Here is a 17,366-nt window from a genome sequence, read left to right on the forward strand (position 1 = left end):
ATTAACATGCGGCATTGAAAGGCCCAGCCTAAATGAGAACTTCCTTCTGATGCCATCTCAGTGGGCTGTTGTGTGCCAGGAAGGGCGTTTCCAAATGCAGAGCGGTCTGTGGCTCCATTAGGAACCTAGCTCATCATCTGCATCTAAATGAGGACAGACGTGGTGTCTGGCATCCAGTGGCCACTGAATGCAGCCCTAAGGTCTCTGCAGATCTCAGGCTGTGACAGAAGAGTTAGCCATCAGATACAAAAAGTGTGTAACATCTGGCTTCATTCTGCAGTGCTACCCTATGAGATACAACCAATTTTCTGGTCTTCTGCAATCATAGCTGTCACTGTAGGTTCAAGTTTGCTGGAGAATTATCACTACGGTGATAGAAAGGTTACCAGGTAAGGTTCCAGACTGCAGAGCTCTCCCTCAGGGTTAATTGACTGTAATCAATTCTAATCCTTATAACAGTGCGTATCAAAGATGAAAACCAAGATTGTTATTCTAATGTCTTCTAGATTAATTTGCAGTAGAGCAAGCATCCCTCACAACTGGAAACAACAGTGAAAGCTTTACTCACAAATAACAGGTCCATTACATGCAGGGCGTGTGGTATCACTCACAACAGGCAGTCAAGAAAAGAGCAGCTCTTCATTTCTCATCACACACAAATCAGACACCGCAGGCAACAAACTGAAGGGCTACCTTCTAGCTCAGAACATGCCGTGCATGTGTCACCTAGCAACCAAAGAGGCAGCAAAAGAAGAGTCTTCACTCGGGCTCAATGCATACAACATTTGAGCAAGCTTCACCCGCATGCAGCTACTTGCATGCTTTCTAATGAGACATAGACCAAATACAGCAGTAAAAGCTTCTGTCACACAGAGGGTTGGTTTTTAGATAGGACCCACTAGACAGTGCAAGCACTGCCTTTTGAGGGACATATTGTGGGATTACCAAGAACATATAGGAGCCCACCCATCGCTTGCCATTTGTTAGTTATCCGGTCACCCTCATTTGCTTGCTTCTGATTCTGTGGCTTGCCTTGTCCATCTTGTATTTACCCCTACCCTGGAGTATTGTCCCTTTACCTGTGTTTTTCAATTGCTTGCTTTTAGGGCCCTACTTCTTTATTTTGGGTTAAGCACTCCACAAAAGTGTGTGTGTTTTCCAGCTTTCTTCCTGGTGTACTTACCTTGAATCTCCCCTCTGAGAACCATGTCGCCTCCATGTGCTTCTCCCCAGCCCCTGCATTGTGTTCTCGGCCATGTACTTCTGTACTTCTCTCCCGCCCGCTCCATATTCCTGGTCTCCGCTTGTGTGCTCCTCCTGTGCTCCACGTTGCCCTCACCTGCCCTTTGCTACAACTCCCCAACCCTGTCCTCCATGTTTTTAATTATTCAGTTATTAAGGGCCATATTTAGAGATTCCGTGACGGGATGCTCCATCAAAACCTGGCAGCTATCCCATCTGCTGTATTACAGGTGCCATGCGGGATATCACTCACGTTTGTGATGGAATAATAGGGTATAGCTATCAGTGGTGCAGTTGGTGCAGTGGCACCGTGGCCCAGCCTGCCATCGCCGACTGTAGTTTGTTTAAACAAAGAAATAAATATGGCGGCTTTGTTAACTTTTGTTTGTTCGACAACTGCTGGGCTAGGGCCGATTTCTGTTTCCTCTTCTCCTGATAGAGCGCCGGGTGGGAGCCACACCCACAGAGAGCAGTGTGCACTTGGGCTCTCCCTTCATACACTGCCAGCCTGCTGCTAGGCATGGACAGAGATGCTCTGACATTAGATGAATGGACCAGCCCAGCTCAAACAAGGGGGTGGGTGGGGATGGAGCAGTGCTGGACGAACCGGGCCACACTCAGGACTTGTAGGGATGGCAGGGCGGGCAACTCCACTGACAGAGAATGTATGATGTACCCAGGCAGCCAGGTGGCACATTTACAGAGAGATGCCACGTTCACCCAAAGATTAATGCGAGACAGTGGGGCTAGTTGTGCCTGGCTGAATTTAACCCCAAACTGCTACTGGCCCTGTAGAAGAAGCAGTGGTCAATGCATGCGGCTTTCAGTGGTGAGGACAAGAGCAAGAAAACTGAATGATTAACAATTGTAATACAAACTTTTCTTTACTGTCAACATTGGCAAAGATGAAACCTGCTAGAACTCCGAAAAGAAAATAAATATGTTATTAATGCAAACCTCACATAAAAGTGAATCAAGGGACATTCTGGCCAACAGTGCGCTGAGGGACACCCGAGAGAATGCGCTTCTACTGTTACCCACCCACCTCCTTTCCCAAACTCTTTCACGCCCACCTTCCTCAATGTCAAGGACGAAGGACATCTGTCCTCTCACATCAGCTCCTGCCTCAGGGTCAGGGAGCTCTTGTCTCATTCAGTGCTATGAGTATCAGGGCTGTTCTAGATGTTCCTCTGTCGTTGAGGCTCACGGATAGACCGACTCAGCCTTTCATCTTTTCGAGGTGTGTACATTGAGAACCATTAAACTGGATTATAGTAACTAGTGTCCTTGCAGTGCTTCGAAATGAAAGCTGTGCCGTATATTTAGGGCTGTATAAAAACAAGCATTGTTATTATTATTATTAAATGATTATTATTATTAGAACATTGGAATGTTGGGAGCTTCATTGAAGACAATGGAGTGCTCTGGGATTCTAATGGCTGGTAGACAACATCAACATTCCAATGTTTGTTCACAGCTGTAGCTCTGAACAAAGGCCTCACAGAGCCCGAGGGGATTTCAACCCCCTCGGCTCTGTGAGTTCTTTGTTTTACAAATTAGAACATTCTGCCGTCTAGGGACGGAATGTTCTAATAGCCCCCGAACCCTCCGAAGTGGGCCATTAAAGGTCCGCTCCCTTATTAGGGGCTTTTAACACTGGAGCGGCCCTTTAATAGCCGTTAGAGCCCGCTACGGCGGGATCTAAGGCTATATTGGCATTGCCTCAGATTTCAGTCCGAGCTTTGCTCAGGGTCCACATTCTGCATTGGTTGCTCTTTTGTGTCAATTAGATTTTGTAGGCAGCAGTAGAAAATTTGGGCCTGATTCACAAAGCCCATCTGCTCCGGATGGGTAAGTCCTGCATATGTAGCAAATTTGAACTTTTTAGGAAATCATATTGAATATTTTAAGTACTGTAGGAAATCAATGCAGTCACGGATTTCCTTGATAAATGCAATGTATATCATGCACTCAAGTGGGTTTTCCACAGGGCGGGTAGATCTGCATGTATACATGTGATTCAGGTCAGTCTTTTTACTCCATTGGGAAAATATTTGCCCTGTGGAACATGTCTTCTGCCGAAACTTCCATTAAGTATAAGGATGATGCCTCCTGAACCCCCTGGAAACACATTAACTTTATCTCTTGACTGTATCTGATGTGCATGCATGTGTAGGGTACCAAGATGCCTGGAGAGATTATGTGAAAGTCCATAAACTTAGTGGGTTTTCACATGCTTTGGCAGGGTATGCCACCCAGAAACACCCTCAAATCCACTACTGATCTTAAACCTCCAAGTGCAGCAGTTCCTCCATGCCGGTGGAATTGTATTTGTCACAAGCACATTTTTCTAATTGAAAATTTCACTAATCCGGATCCTTTCAATTAGGACATTAAGTTTACATTTGGAAAATGCAGTTTGTGCACACAGAACATCAACTTTGGTGCCCATGCAGGTGTGAGTGAGTCCCTCAGTGACGAACTGCATAAGGCCGTGCATATTTAGAAGCGGTGCACACCACAGTGCACATTTAGAAGCATTGCACACGCAGTGCACATTTAGAAGCATTGCCCACCACAGTGCACATTTAGAAGCATTGCACACCACAGTGCACTTTCAGATGCATTGCACACCGCAGTGCACATTTAGAAGCATTGCACACCACAGTGCACATTTAGAAGCATTGCACACCGCAGTGCACTTTAAGAAGCATTGCACACCACAGTGCACTTTTAGATGCATTGCACACCACAATGCACATTTAGAAGCATTGCTCACCACAGTGCAATTTTAGATGCATTGCACACCACAGTGCACATTTAGAAGCATTGCTCACCACAGTGCACTTTTAGAAGCATTGCACACCACAGTGCACATTTAGAAGCATTGCACACCACAGTGCACTTTCAGATGCATTGCACACCACAGTGCACATTTAGAAGCATTGCACACCACAGTGCACTTTTAGATGCATTGCAAACCACAGTGCACGTTAGATCTTAGTTTAGACTCCTGCGGAGCCTCCCTCTGCCTCGGTACCTCTGACTGCTAATGGCAAGAAGGTGGTGGAGTTGAGGATTGTATCCATCAGATCACAGAATTTTTGCCTCCACCAGGTGCCCACCACTTGATTTTGACATGATCAAGTGCTGAGGAACTCTGGCGTTGTGGCAGTTTAGGGGCTCACCAGAAAAGACCCACTGATGCCCCCCCCCCATTTCCCATGCCCTTGGAAGGGGGTCCTATCACCCATGCACCTGAAGGCTCTCGATTATCCAGCTCCCTACACCCCCAGCTGGCATTTCCCAAGGAATGTAATCCTGTTGGTTGCAAGGAGGCCTGGGGATTCTCAGAGTTTTCCCCTTCAGCGCTATGAGCAAGGCAGTGTGCACACCACCACGATAATGTCCTCTACTGTCATAGCATTCGCCTGCTGAGAAGTGGACGCTCGGTAATCGAAGACATTTCTGCCAGAGAATAGGATGGAGAGGATGGTAAGCAGTGCTTAATTTGTAAGAAATCATGTGCCAGGGCCCTCGTCAGAAGGCCACTGCTGCTTGCACCACCCATTGCCCCTGCCAGCGCTGCCAATAATAGTACCAACACAACTACCAACCATCAGAATCCTACAAGTGTGACAATCCAGCCTATTCCAGGCCACAAAGTCTATGAAAACTGCTTGGACGGCAAGTAAGAGTAATTTTTAAGGTATATTTAATTAGCAAACAACTGTTGTTATGCTGATCACTAATTCAAACAAACAGCGCCACCATGTGACAGACTAATAGGTGCCGGTGCTGACAATTAAGTGCCGGGCTGAGCACCAGAAACCACCGGCTCAAATTAAGCACTGACTGTAAGGTCTCAGTAGGGTTTATGACTTGGACCAAGGGATTGCCTCTGCCTAGGACTGACTCGGGCATTAGTTGTAATGTGTGACAGAACGCATACTTGAGTCTATGCTGCATAGAGTAATCTGAACTTGGTACTGCCCACAGCAGTACATAGATGGATGTGTTGCTTGCAACATTGAGGGCCGGAGGAACCTCAAAGCCAACTAGGTGCTCATGCAGAGCAGCAGAATTTTGAGGAAGGTGGTGATGCTGCATGATCAGTTATCATGTGTCAAATTTGCTTTTGTATATATTCACCTAGAGCGAGAAGGAGGAGAATAAAATCACAAGCACAGACTTACAGATAGGAATAATTCACAATAAAGGTGCTTGGGTTGTCAAAGAGCACACTTGATAGAGTCCTAAGTCAGCTGCAGGTACCCAGCAGATATGGATAGGTCACCTCACTCACTTATTGTGGCATGCTTCATCATTGGTGACCTACCTACACCAAGGTAGATGCCACCTTATTGGACTCAACCGATATCCTGGAGTTCAGATAAAATCAACTGGATATGCGGGGATCCAGGTAGATTAAAAATATCTTGGGGTATACCCCAATGGGAATTTTCTCCTTAATAGCAAAGTACCGCACATATGATTAGGAGGGCATAGTATGGCTTATTGATGGGATATAATGAACCGCCTATCCACTTGTATCTTACCTACATGTTTCAGACACTTTGAATGCCTGTACCTGTCAGCGGCCTTCATGAGGCCCAAACCTGCCCTGCCATTAAAACTACCCTTTTCCCTCCCCCTGCCATGAGGCCTAAAACACTGCCCCCTCCCATAAACTACCCCGACTGCAGCCACCCTCCGCTTTGAGCCCTAAAACTAACCCAACCAATTCCACTGCACTGAGGCCTAAAACCCTGCCCCAAATTTAAAAAAAACTACCACAACCCTCTCCACCCTGAGCCCTAACACCGCCCCCACTCCTAAAAACTCCACCCCAAAACCCAGCCCTTAAAACTACCCTGACCCTCTTCCCCCTGCACTGAGCCCTAAAGCGCTGCACCTCCTCCTAAAAGTCCCCCGCCCTGAGCCCTAAAAGCGACCCACACCTCTAAAAACTACTTCCCCCAACCCGGCCCTAGCCTCACTTACCTCTCCGCGTCTGGAGCTTTCTGTTCCGACGCTTCCTGTTCTTCTCTCCGCCCATCCTGAACACTAGACCGCTGTCTGTCTTTAACCATGCATATGTGTGGTTAAGGCAGATGCGGGGTTCAGGCAAGCGTGGTTATGCTTCTGGGGAAACGGCACGCATGGCTCTGCCTGCGTTGTTCCGGCCATTTCCCCTGCATGATGGAGTCTAAAAGCAAAGAGAAGCGATGTGATTGCCTCTAGGAACAGGCTGAGTGACTTGGTCGTGGCACTGGGCAGGGAGAGCGGATGGAAAGCTCTGGGTTTGAGAACCAGGCAAACAAAAAGTTACATGGGAAAACACTTAGTCATTTCATCTAGTATGGAAAACCTCTTTGCATTGACCTGGATAGCGGCGCTCAGTTTGATTATTAGGCCAAATGTTTAGATACTGTGATAAATGTGATGACATTACTATTACAGCTCCATATTGCCTCCAAATTGAGACTTTTATGCAAATGGAAAGACCCTGTTGTAACCTTTTGGCTGAATGTTTTTCGACATGACTCACATTTAGTTTTCATCTGCCCTACACTGGTAAAAACCATTCCAGGAATCCATTTTCCATTATATGAGGCATACTTACTGCGTCATTAATGCAGTGTTATTGTATCACTTTAAATCAGCACAAGGGCAAAAAGAGTAGTTTTCAATTCAATGTTACTTGTATTATGAATATATCTTACAGCAGTTCTCTTTATGACACCTCTAGTACTTGCCTGGTCGTAAAATAATCCACACGTGGAGTTATTGCGCACAAGAATGGACATTTGGGGCTGCCATGTTGCACCGTTAATGCATATAATATTTGCTTGCAACAGAACCCACCCAAAACCTGCACATCCTAGATATAATGGCTTATGGGTTGTTTCATCCTTTTGAAGTTGGTACAGTGAGTACTATTGAAATGCAAAATATTTCATTTTTCTCTGGCAGATGTACAGAACATATGTCGAGGAATGACACCTTCCTTGGAAAGAAGAATACAGGTAGAATGCAGCTATAATACAGCTAGAGTGCAGCTAGAGTACACCTAGAATGCAGCTAGAATACAGCTAGAATGCAGCTAGAGTACAGCTAGAATGCAGCTAGAATGCAGCTAGAGTACACCTAGAATGCAGCTAGAATACAGCTAGAATGCAGCTAGAATACAGCTAGAATGCAGCTAGAATACAGCTAGAATGCAGCTAGAGTACACCTAGAATGCAGCTAGAATACAGCTAGAATGCAGCTAGAATACACCTAGAATTGAGCTTGAGTACACCTAGAATGCAGCTAGGATACAGCTAGAATGCAGCTAGAGTACACCTAGAATGCAGCTAGAATACAGCTAGAATGCAGCTAGAATACAGCTAGAATGCAGCTAGAGTACACCTAGAATGCAGCTAGAATACAGCTAGAATGCAGCTAGAGTACAGCTAGAATGCAGCTAGAATGCAGCTAGAGTACACCTAGAATGCAGCTAGAATACAGCTAGAATGCAGCTAGAGTACACCTAGAATGCAGCTAGAATACAGCTAGAATGCAGCTAGAGTACACCTAGAATGCAGCTAGAATACAGCTAGAATGCAGCTAGAGTACACCTAGAATGCAGCTAGAATACAGCTAGAATGCAGCTAGAATACAGCTAGAATGCAGCTAGAATACAGCTAGAATGCAGCTAGAGTACACCTAGAATGCAGCTAGAATACAGCTAGAATGCAGCTAGAATACACCTAGAATGCAGCTAGAATACAGCTAGAATGCAGCTAGAATACAGCTAGAATGCAGCTAGAGTACACCTAGAATGCAGCTAGAATACAGCTAGAATGCAGCTAGAATACAGCTAGAATGCAGCTAGAGTACACCTAGAATGCAGCTAGAATACAGCTAGAATGCAGCTAGAATACACCTAGAATGCAGCTTGAGTACACCTAGAATGCAGGTAGGATACAGCTAGAATGCAGCTAGAGTACACCTAGAATGCAGCTAGAATACAGCTAGAATGCAGCTAGAGTACACCTAGAATGCAGCTAGAGTACACTTAGAAGGCAGCTCGAATGCAGCTAGAGTACAGCTAGAATGCAGCTTGAGTACACCTAGAATGCAGCTAGGATACAGCTAGAATGCAGCTAGAGTACACCTAGAATGCAGCTAGAATACAGCTAGAATGCAGCTAGAGTACACCTAGAATGCAGCTAGAGTACACTTAGAAGGCAGCTCGAATGCAGCTAGAGTACAGCTAGAATGCAGCTAGAATACAGCTAGAATGCAGCTAGAATACAGCTAGAATGCAGCTAGAGTACACCTAGAATGCAGCTAGAATGCAGCTAGAATACAGCTAGAATGCAGCTAGAATACAGCTAGAATGCAGCTAGAGTACACCTAGAATGCAGCTAGAATGCAGCTAGAATACAGCTAGAATGCAGCTAGAATACAGCTAGAATGCAGCTAGAATACACCTAGAATGCAGCTAGAATACAGCTAGAATGCAGCTAGAGTACACCTAGAATGCAGCTAGAATACAGCTAGAATGCAGCTAGAATACAGCTAGAATGCAGCTAGAGTACACCTAGAATGCAGCTAGAATACAGCTAGAATGCAGCTAGAATACACCTAGAATGCAGCTTGAGTACACCTAGAATGCAGCTAGGATACAGCTAGTATGCAGCTAGAGTACACCTAGAATGCAGCTAGAATACAGCTAGAATGCAGCTAGAGTACACCTAGAATGCAGCTAGAATACAGCTAGAATGCAGCTAGAATACAGCTAGAATGCAGCTAGAGTACACCTAGAATGCAGCTAGAATACAGCTAGAATGCAGCTAGAATACACCTAGAATGCAGCTTGAGTACACCTAGAATGCAGCTAGGATACAGCTAGAATGCAGCTAGAGTACACCTAGAATGCAGCTAGAATACAGCTAGAATGCAGCTAGAGTACACCTAGAATGCAGCTAGAGTACACTTAGAAGGCAGCTCGAATACAGCTAGAGTACAGCTAGAATGCAGCTTGAGTACACCTAGAATGCAGCTAGGATACAGCTAGAATGCAGCTAGAGTACACCTAGAATGCAGCTAGAATACAGCTAGAATGCAGCTAGAGTACACCTAGAATGCAGCTAGAGTACACTTAGAAGGCAGCTCGAATGCAGCTAGAGTGCAGCTAGAATACAGCTAGAATGCAGCTAGAATACAGCTAGAATGCAGCTAGAGTACACCTAGAATGCAGCTAGAATGCAGCTAGAATACAGCTAGAATGCAGCTAGAATACAGCTAGAATGCAGCTAGAGTACACCTAGAATGCAGCTAGAATGCAGCTAGAATACAGCTAGAATGCAGCTAGAATACAGCTAGAATGCAGCTAGAATACAGCTAGAATGCAGCTAGAGTACACCTAGAATGCAGCTAGAATACACCTAGAATGCAGCTAGAATACAGCTAGAATGCAGCTAGAGTACACCTAGAATGCAGCTAGAATACAGCTAGAATGCAGCTAGAATACAGCTAGAATGCAGCTAGAATACAGCTAGAATGCACCTAGAGTACACCTAGAATGCAGCTAGAATGCAGCTAGAATACAGCTAGAATGCAGCTAGAATGCAGCTAGAATACAGCTAGAATACAGCTAGAATGCAGCTAGAGTACACCTAGAATGCAGCTAGAGTACACTTAGAAGGCAGCTCGAATGCAGCTAGAGTACACCTAGAATGCAGCTAGAGTACACTTAGAAGGCAGCTCGAATGCAGCTAGAGTACAGCTAGAATGCAGCTTGAGTACACCTAGAATGCAGCTAGGATACAGCTAGAATGCAGCTAGAGTACACCTAGAATGCAGCTAGAATACAGCTAGAATGCAGCTAGAGTACACCTAGAATGCAGCTAGAGTACACTTAGAAGGCAGCTCGAATGCAGCTAGAGTACAGCTAGAATGCAGCTAGAATACAGCTAGAATGCAGCTAGAATACAGCTAGAATGCAGCTAGAGTACACCTAGAATGCAGCTAGAATGCAGCTAGAATACAGCTAGAATGCAGCTAGAATACAGCTAGAATGCAGCTAGAGTACACCTAGAATGCAGCTAGAATGCAGCTAGAATACAGCTAGAATGCAGCTAGAATACAGCTAGAATGCAGCTAGAATACAGCTAGAATGCAGCTAGAGTACACCTAGAATGCAGCTAGAATACAGCTAGAATGCAGCTAGAATACACCTAGAATGCAGCTTGAGTACACCTAGAATGCAGCTAGGATACAGCTAGAATGCAGCTAGAGTACACCTAGAATGCAGCTAGAATACAGCTAGAATGCAGCTAGAGTACACCTAGAATGCAGCTAGGATACAGCTAGAATGCAGCTAGAATACAGCTAGAATGCAGCTAGAGTACACCTAGAATGCAGCTAGAATACAGCTAGAATGCAGCTAGAATACACCTAGAATGCAGCTTGAGTACACCTAGAATGCAGCTAGGATACAGCTAGAATGCAGCTAGAGTACACCTAGAATGCAGCTAGAATACAGCTAGAATGCAGCTAGAGTACACCTAGAATGCAGCTAGAGTACACTTAGAAGGCAGCTCGAATGCAGCTAGAGTACAGCTAGAATGCAGCTTGAGTACACCTAGAATGCAGCTAGGATACAGCTAGAATGCAGCTAGAGTACACCTAGAATGCAGCTAGAGTACACTTAGAAGGCAGCTCGAATGCAGCTAGAGTACAGCTAGAATGCAGCTAGAATACAGCTAGAATGCAGCTAGAATACAGCTAGAATGCAGCTAGAGTACACCTAGAATGCAGCTAGAATGCAGCTAGAATACAGCTAGAATGCAGCTAGAATACAGCTAGAATGCAGCTAGAGTACACCTAGAATGCAGCTAGAATGCAGCTAGAATACAGCTAGAATGCAGCTAGAATACACCTAGAATGCAGCTAGAATACAGCTAGAATACAGCTAGAATGCAGCTAGAATGCAGCTAGAGTACACCTAGAATGCAGCTAGAATACAGCTAGAATGCAGCTAGAGTACACCTAGAATGCAGCTAGAATACAGCTAGAATGCAGCTAGAATACAGCTAGAATGCAGCTAGAATACAGCTAGAATGCAGCTAGAGTACACCTAGAATGCAGCTAGAATGCAGCTAGAATACAGCTAGAATGCAGCTAGAATGCAGCTAGAATACAGCTAGAATACAGCTAGAATACAGCTAGAATGCAGCTAGAATGCAGCTAGAGTACACCTAGAATGCAGCTAGAATACAGCTAGAATGCAGCTAGAGTACACCTAGAATGCAGCTAGAATACAGCTAGAATGCAGCTAGAGTACACCTAGAATGCAGCTAGAATACAGCCACCATACAGATGATATTTCCAACACTCTTCTTATCATCCTAGACCTACATAAAGTATTCCGTATGAGAGAGATGAAGGCCCTTAGCCTGATCCAGCAAGTCTTATCTCTTGCTCATATAAAGACCGTTTCCGCCATAGTCTAAATTTAGATGAACCACAACAAAAGTAGCTGATTACACAGCAGGCTACAAAAATAGCTGATTTTCAAAGAGCTAATTGATTATTAGCTTTAAAAAAATCGCTGAGCTGAAAAACTGCAATCTGTAATGGCATAAAAGGCACATCAGTATGCAGAGGAAGGGAGGGATTGTGGACTAAATGTGCATGCACTGCCACACTGAAGGAGGCCAGGCTCAATGCAAGAAAAAACTACAGAGCACTGAAGAGGGCAATAACTCATACTGACCTTCAAATATCATCAAAGGGCCAGATCCCTTCGGGGAAATATTGAACATCTTTTGCGAGGAGACCACTCCAAAACTCAGAAAATAGTATGTGAAAAAATACAACACATAGCTTAATAGGATATTCATACCTTCCTCTATGAATACCGTTCTGAGTTCTTCTTTACCCACTTACAAATCTTTGCACATAAAGAAGTTATGAATCTGGCAGAAAAACCCAAACCTCAGACCTGCCAGAGGAACACAGTTCTGCTCTGTGTTTCAGTGTGTTTTCCATTTGCTTTCCTTTGTTATCGCAGAATTATCAATTTACCCCTAGCGGAAGGTGCAGCTCCTGAATGCCTGAAACAGGCTGCTGGTCCACTTCTGACAAATAACGAGGTACTAGCCAAACACAGACTAGTTACAAATCTCTCCTAATTTAGCAAAATCTTTGAAGTGGGATTCACTTGACCACTGCAGGAAAGCATGGAACGATTTAAGCTGCTCCGTAACCGCCCATCAGCATTGAGAACCACAAAAGTGATGGAAACCTGGGTAGCCAACACCGAAGAGGTTGCTCGCATCATTCTAGATGGAGAACCTCGAGCAATATTGATCCTCCTGCAGTATAAAACAAGGCAGACCCAGTCAACCCACTGAAGAAGAAAAAAAGACTGTGAGAGAACTTTGGTCTGGATCTAACTGTTCCTCCACAATCGGTATCCTCAATTCCGAATATATTCCTGGGGTAGGAAAGCTCCTGGAGGGCTTTATACTTTATTCTTCTCTCCATGACTTTGCCTTAGTTGAAAAATACAATACAAATTGTAGATGTAAGTGATTGACTTATTGGCTTGGCACATAGAGCCTTAAAACAACTAACAACAAAGACGTCTTGCTCCACCAATATCACTGCATGAGTGTAGACTTCAGTCGTTATATGACCAGAACCTAAATTATATGAACTCAGAACAAAATGATCCAGTTAACTTGGCCTTTAGTTGTGGAAAAAAGTTCCAAACTTAGCTCGGAATTTGAGGTCCCTAATGGTAATTTTTAAGTCTGACCTGTCAGTAATCCCCTAAATGAACAGTGTTGTAAGAAGAACCAATATCGAGCTGTTGTCGCGTTGCAAGGTTCGGCTTCTCCTTCAAAATGGGTTGCTAGTTATGGCCTGGATGAACTATTTAATGTAATGCAGTTAACAAGGGTCTGCACAAGACTGTTATAATGTGGGCCTCCACACAAGCAACTTCAACGTGTTCATTAGCGCTGCAAGCTTCTGACTGGCAGGGTACAACCATTAGCAGAAACCAGTGTGAAATTTACTAAGGCAGCAAGGTTGGCCTTCAATTGACAGAAACCAGTTCAAATCCGCCTCTTAAGTCTTGATCCCAGTCTAAGTTCCATGCACAAGGTGTTTTGTAATGAAGGTGTATTCACATTCAGTTTACACAACATGTGCGCACAAAAGACATCAGTGCCACTCATTCAAACACCACTTTCCAACCAGCATTTATTTATTTAGATAGTTTTTTATAGTGCGAATTTGGCCCTTGCGGGTAACAGAGCGTTTTACAAATTTATAGAGAGCTGCACTGTGATAATGATAAGATCAAAAAATATAGGTAGCGCACAGAGAGGGGAGGGCATGCATTACAAGGTTCAGGGAGTAGAAGGGGAAAATCAATAAAAGACAAAATAACATTAAAAAGAACAATAGGAATAAGCAGGGTCAAGAAACGGCAGGGTACAGTCAGGACTGAATACGTTGAAAACAAAGAGGTCGCCGGTGAAGGTAGTCATGAGTGTGATTGAGGGCAAAAAGGTATCTAAGAGTCTAGGGAAGAAATTTGTTCATGAGGAGTTCTTTGACTTATTTCTTGAAGGTAATAGTTGAGGGATTCATTGTGACTTCAGGGAGCAAGGTGTTCCAAATTCTCGGGCCGTCCCAAAGAAAGATTGGTTGTAAGTTTTCTTCTTGAGGAATCTCTGTGGTTTCAAGAGAAGGGTGTCGGAGCTTCAGGAGGATCTGGAGCTGCCAGAAAGTATGAGCTTTTGAGCAATATACCTGGGGGTTGTGAAGTGGAGGGCTTTATGTGTCATGTAGGCAATTTTTTGCTGGATTCTTGCTTTGTATGGGAGCCAGTTGAGGGACTTCAGACCAAGGGTGATGTGGTTGATTCATTTTAAGCCGATAATGAGCCTTACAGCAGCATTGAGCGAGGCCCTTAACAGAGCCTGTTTGGATCTGGGCAATCCAGAGAGGGTTGTACTTCCATAGTCCAAACTGGGACTCACTAGGGCTTACACTGCATGCTCGAAATCATTGGAGGGGAGGACAGGTTTTCGTTTTCTTAGAATGTTCATTTGGTGAGTCGGCTGTCTGGTAGCGGCATTGATGTGCTTCTGCATGTTGAGGTACTTGTTGAGAATTAATCCCAGTGATCTCGCTGACCAAAAAAGATTTTTAAAACTGGATAGATCTGTGTCCTCTACCCAGCCTTAAGGGACTCTTGCCCTACAGGTGAGTGCATCACGTTGACAATATTTCACTTTTACAAGGGCAAAGGTGTTCCATCATTTGCATGCACCATGCCCCCAAGTAAATAGGGGACTGCCCACTTGACATTGATGGGTGCAAAATGTGCAGTGTGTAATGGGTATTAGAGAAGAAATCCTTGGTACACTTGTGGACTGAAACCTTTCCTTGTGTGCCCTGGTAAAAGCTACTTCTATTTCCGATTGTGAGGCTGCTGTGTAGTCTTTGCACTGTTGCCTCGGTCATGGAGAGCTTATATATATACCTAAGGGGTATACCCAACTCACCCTCCTATATCTGGGTATGAAATACAATCATGTATAGAAGAACAATGATACGGAGGAATTAATATATTATTTTTATTTCAGTGTCGGGAACATTCAATTACCCTCACTTTAGTTTTTAATTCTTGCGCAAATATTACCTGAATTAATTTAAGGTACACATACACAATGGGACCGATCTTCAAACAAAACCATACAAATGTACATTTAGAAATATATATACAACACTAAAACAAATACAAACAACTTTATGTTGCCAATACCCTGGAATATTTTTCTGTAGCTGGTGTCTGCCCACTTATTTTGGACGGCCCACTCAGAGGTAGTCAAAAAATGTGTGCACAGAGGCCAAAAGTATCCTTTCTGTAGCTCTCTTGTGTCACAAACAATATTTTATATATCACTCAATACATTTAGTGTGGACTCCTCCAAAGTGAATGACGTCGACTCGGACGCGTTTCAGCCTTTGTGAACTTTTCGGCCTCCTCAGGACGAAGGCAAAGAAACAGTACTAAATCAAGCCAAATAAATATATGCATTATTTCCACTCATATACATATTTGTACAGAGCATGCTGGAGAGACACCCAATATCCCGCACCATAGTGCAACCAGCGTGTGAATGAGGGACAGGATGGTGATGGTGATCAAAACAGAAACCCACTGGCCTTGGAGTGTATTACTCTGTATTACTCTAAACTGCTCAGAACAAGGACCAACTGCCTACTAAATAATACAGCTCATGCCAGTGTTGCATGCAGAATATGGTACGTGTAGTGCAACGCATATGGCCAAACTCCAAAAAGGCAACAAAATTCCTAAAAACTCACGTCATCAAATCCTCTAGAGGTCATATATATAGTGATGATCACCCGAGTTGCGCCTGGGAAGTGCCTAACTGGTGCCTGTTTCCAAAGTAATATCCCCTACAAAAACAAGACAAACGCATGTATGCCGGGCTGTATAGATACCGTCTCCCCAGTTACATTAATGATCTGCTTTTCAGACACTTATTAAATTTGGCCCTTACTTCTCTCCGTCGAAAGGTCAATCTACCGCTGTGAATCAGTGCAGCTGGTGTTTAACACTGCCTGCCAACGGAGAAACTAAACTTACTATAAAAACCAGTAAAAGAATCAAACCTACAATGCTAACACGGGGAAGGAACAATCCTAACGCTAACTCAGGGAGAGAGTATATACATAATGAACAGTAGCATTGACCTTTTGACTGAGAGAAGTAAGTGCCACATTTATTTAGTGTCTGAAAAGCAGATCATTAATGTAACTGTAGAGACGGTATCTATACAGCCTGGCATACATGCGTTTGTCTTGTTTTTGTAGGGGACGTTACTTTGGAAACAGCCGCCAGTTAGGCGCTTCCCAGGCACAACTGGAGGTCATCATTACTATATATATGACCTCTAGAGGATTTGATGACGTGAGTTTTTAGGAATTTTGTTGCCTTTTTTGTCTTTTTGGAGTTTGGCCATATGCGTGCCACTATACCATGTTCTGTATGCAACACTTGCATGAGCTGCATTATTTAGTAGGCAGGTGGTCCTTGTTCTGAGCAGTTTAGAGTCATACACTCCAAGGCCAGTGGGTTTCTGTTTTGATCACCATCACCATCCTGTCCCTCATTCACACGCTTGTTTTATGGTTGCACTATGGTGCGGGATATTGGGTGTCTCTCCAGCATGCTCTGTACAAATAAGAGGTGAGATATGTATATGAGTGGAAATAATGCATATATTTATTTGGCTTGATTTAGTACTGTTTCTTTGCCTTCGTCCTGAGGAGGCCGAAAAGTTCACAAAGGCTGAAACGCGTCCGCGTCGACGACATTCACTTTGCAGGAGTCCACACTAAATTTATTGAGTGATATATAAAATATTGTTTGTGACACAAGAGAGCTACAGCAAGGGTACTTTTGGCCACTGTGCACACATTTTATGACTATTTATGAGTGGACCGCCCAAAATAAGGGGGCAGACACAAGCTACAGAAAAATATTCCAGGGTATTGGCAACATAAAGTTGTTTGTATTTGTTTTTGTGTTGTATATATATTTCTTTATGTACATTTGTATGGTTTGAAGATCAGTCCCATTGTGTATGTGTACCGTACATTAATTCAGGTAATATTTTCACAAGAATTAAAAACTAAAGTGAGGGTAATTGAATGTTCCCTACACTGAAATAAAAATACTATATTAATTCCTCCGTATCATTGTTCTTCTATACATGATTGTATCTCGGTCATGGAGAGCTATCAAGTTATTTCAAAATCTGCTATTATTCCTTCTCACCAGGCTGAATTTACTAGGAGATGGTACCCAGGGGTGTAGTTTGGTCAGTAAGATTGGGTAGGGTTGGGGGGTAGCTTCAGTTTTTCCAACAAACAGGCTGGCATATAATATACAAATAAATTATGCGAATAGCAGTGTACATGAGAGGGGTCTGAAGGGCAGGTGAAAGGGAGAGGAATGCGGATTGGTAGGAGTACTAAGAGAAAACACAATATTTTGTAAACTAACCAACATTTTT

At 43.9% G+C, this 17,366-nt stretch overlaps 1 protein-coding gene across 5 annotated transcripts in view; it reads left to right on the plus strand.

Moving 5' to 3' along the window:
- PTK2B (protein tyrosine kinase 2 beta) overlaps window positions 1-17,366 on the plus strand; it is a 509,984-nt gene that overhangs the window by 72,646 nt on the left and 419,972 nt on the right. The gene's annotated exons all lie outside the window — the stretch shown is intronic.

This window comes from Triturus cristatus, chromosome 6 (genome assembly GCF_964204655.1).
Source record: "Triturus cristatus chromosome 6, aTriCri1.1, whole genome shotgun sequence".
Lineage (NCBI taxonomy): Eukaryota > Metazoa > Chordata > Amphibia > Caudata > Salamandridae > Triturus > Triturus cristatus.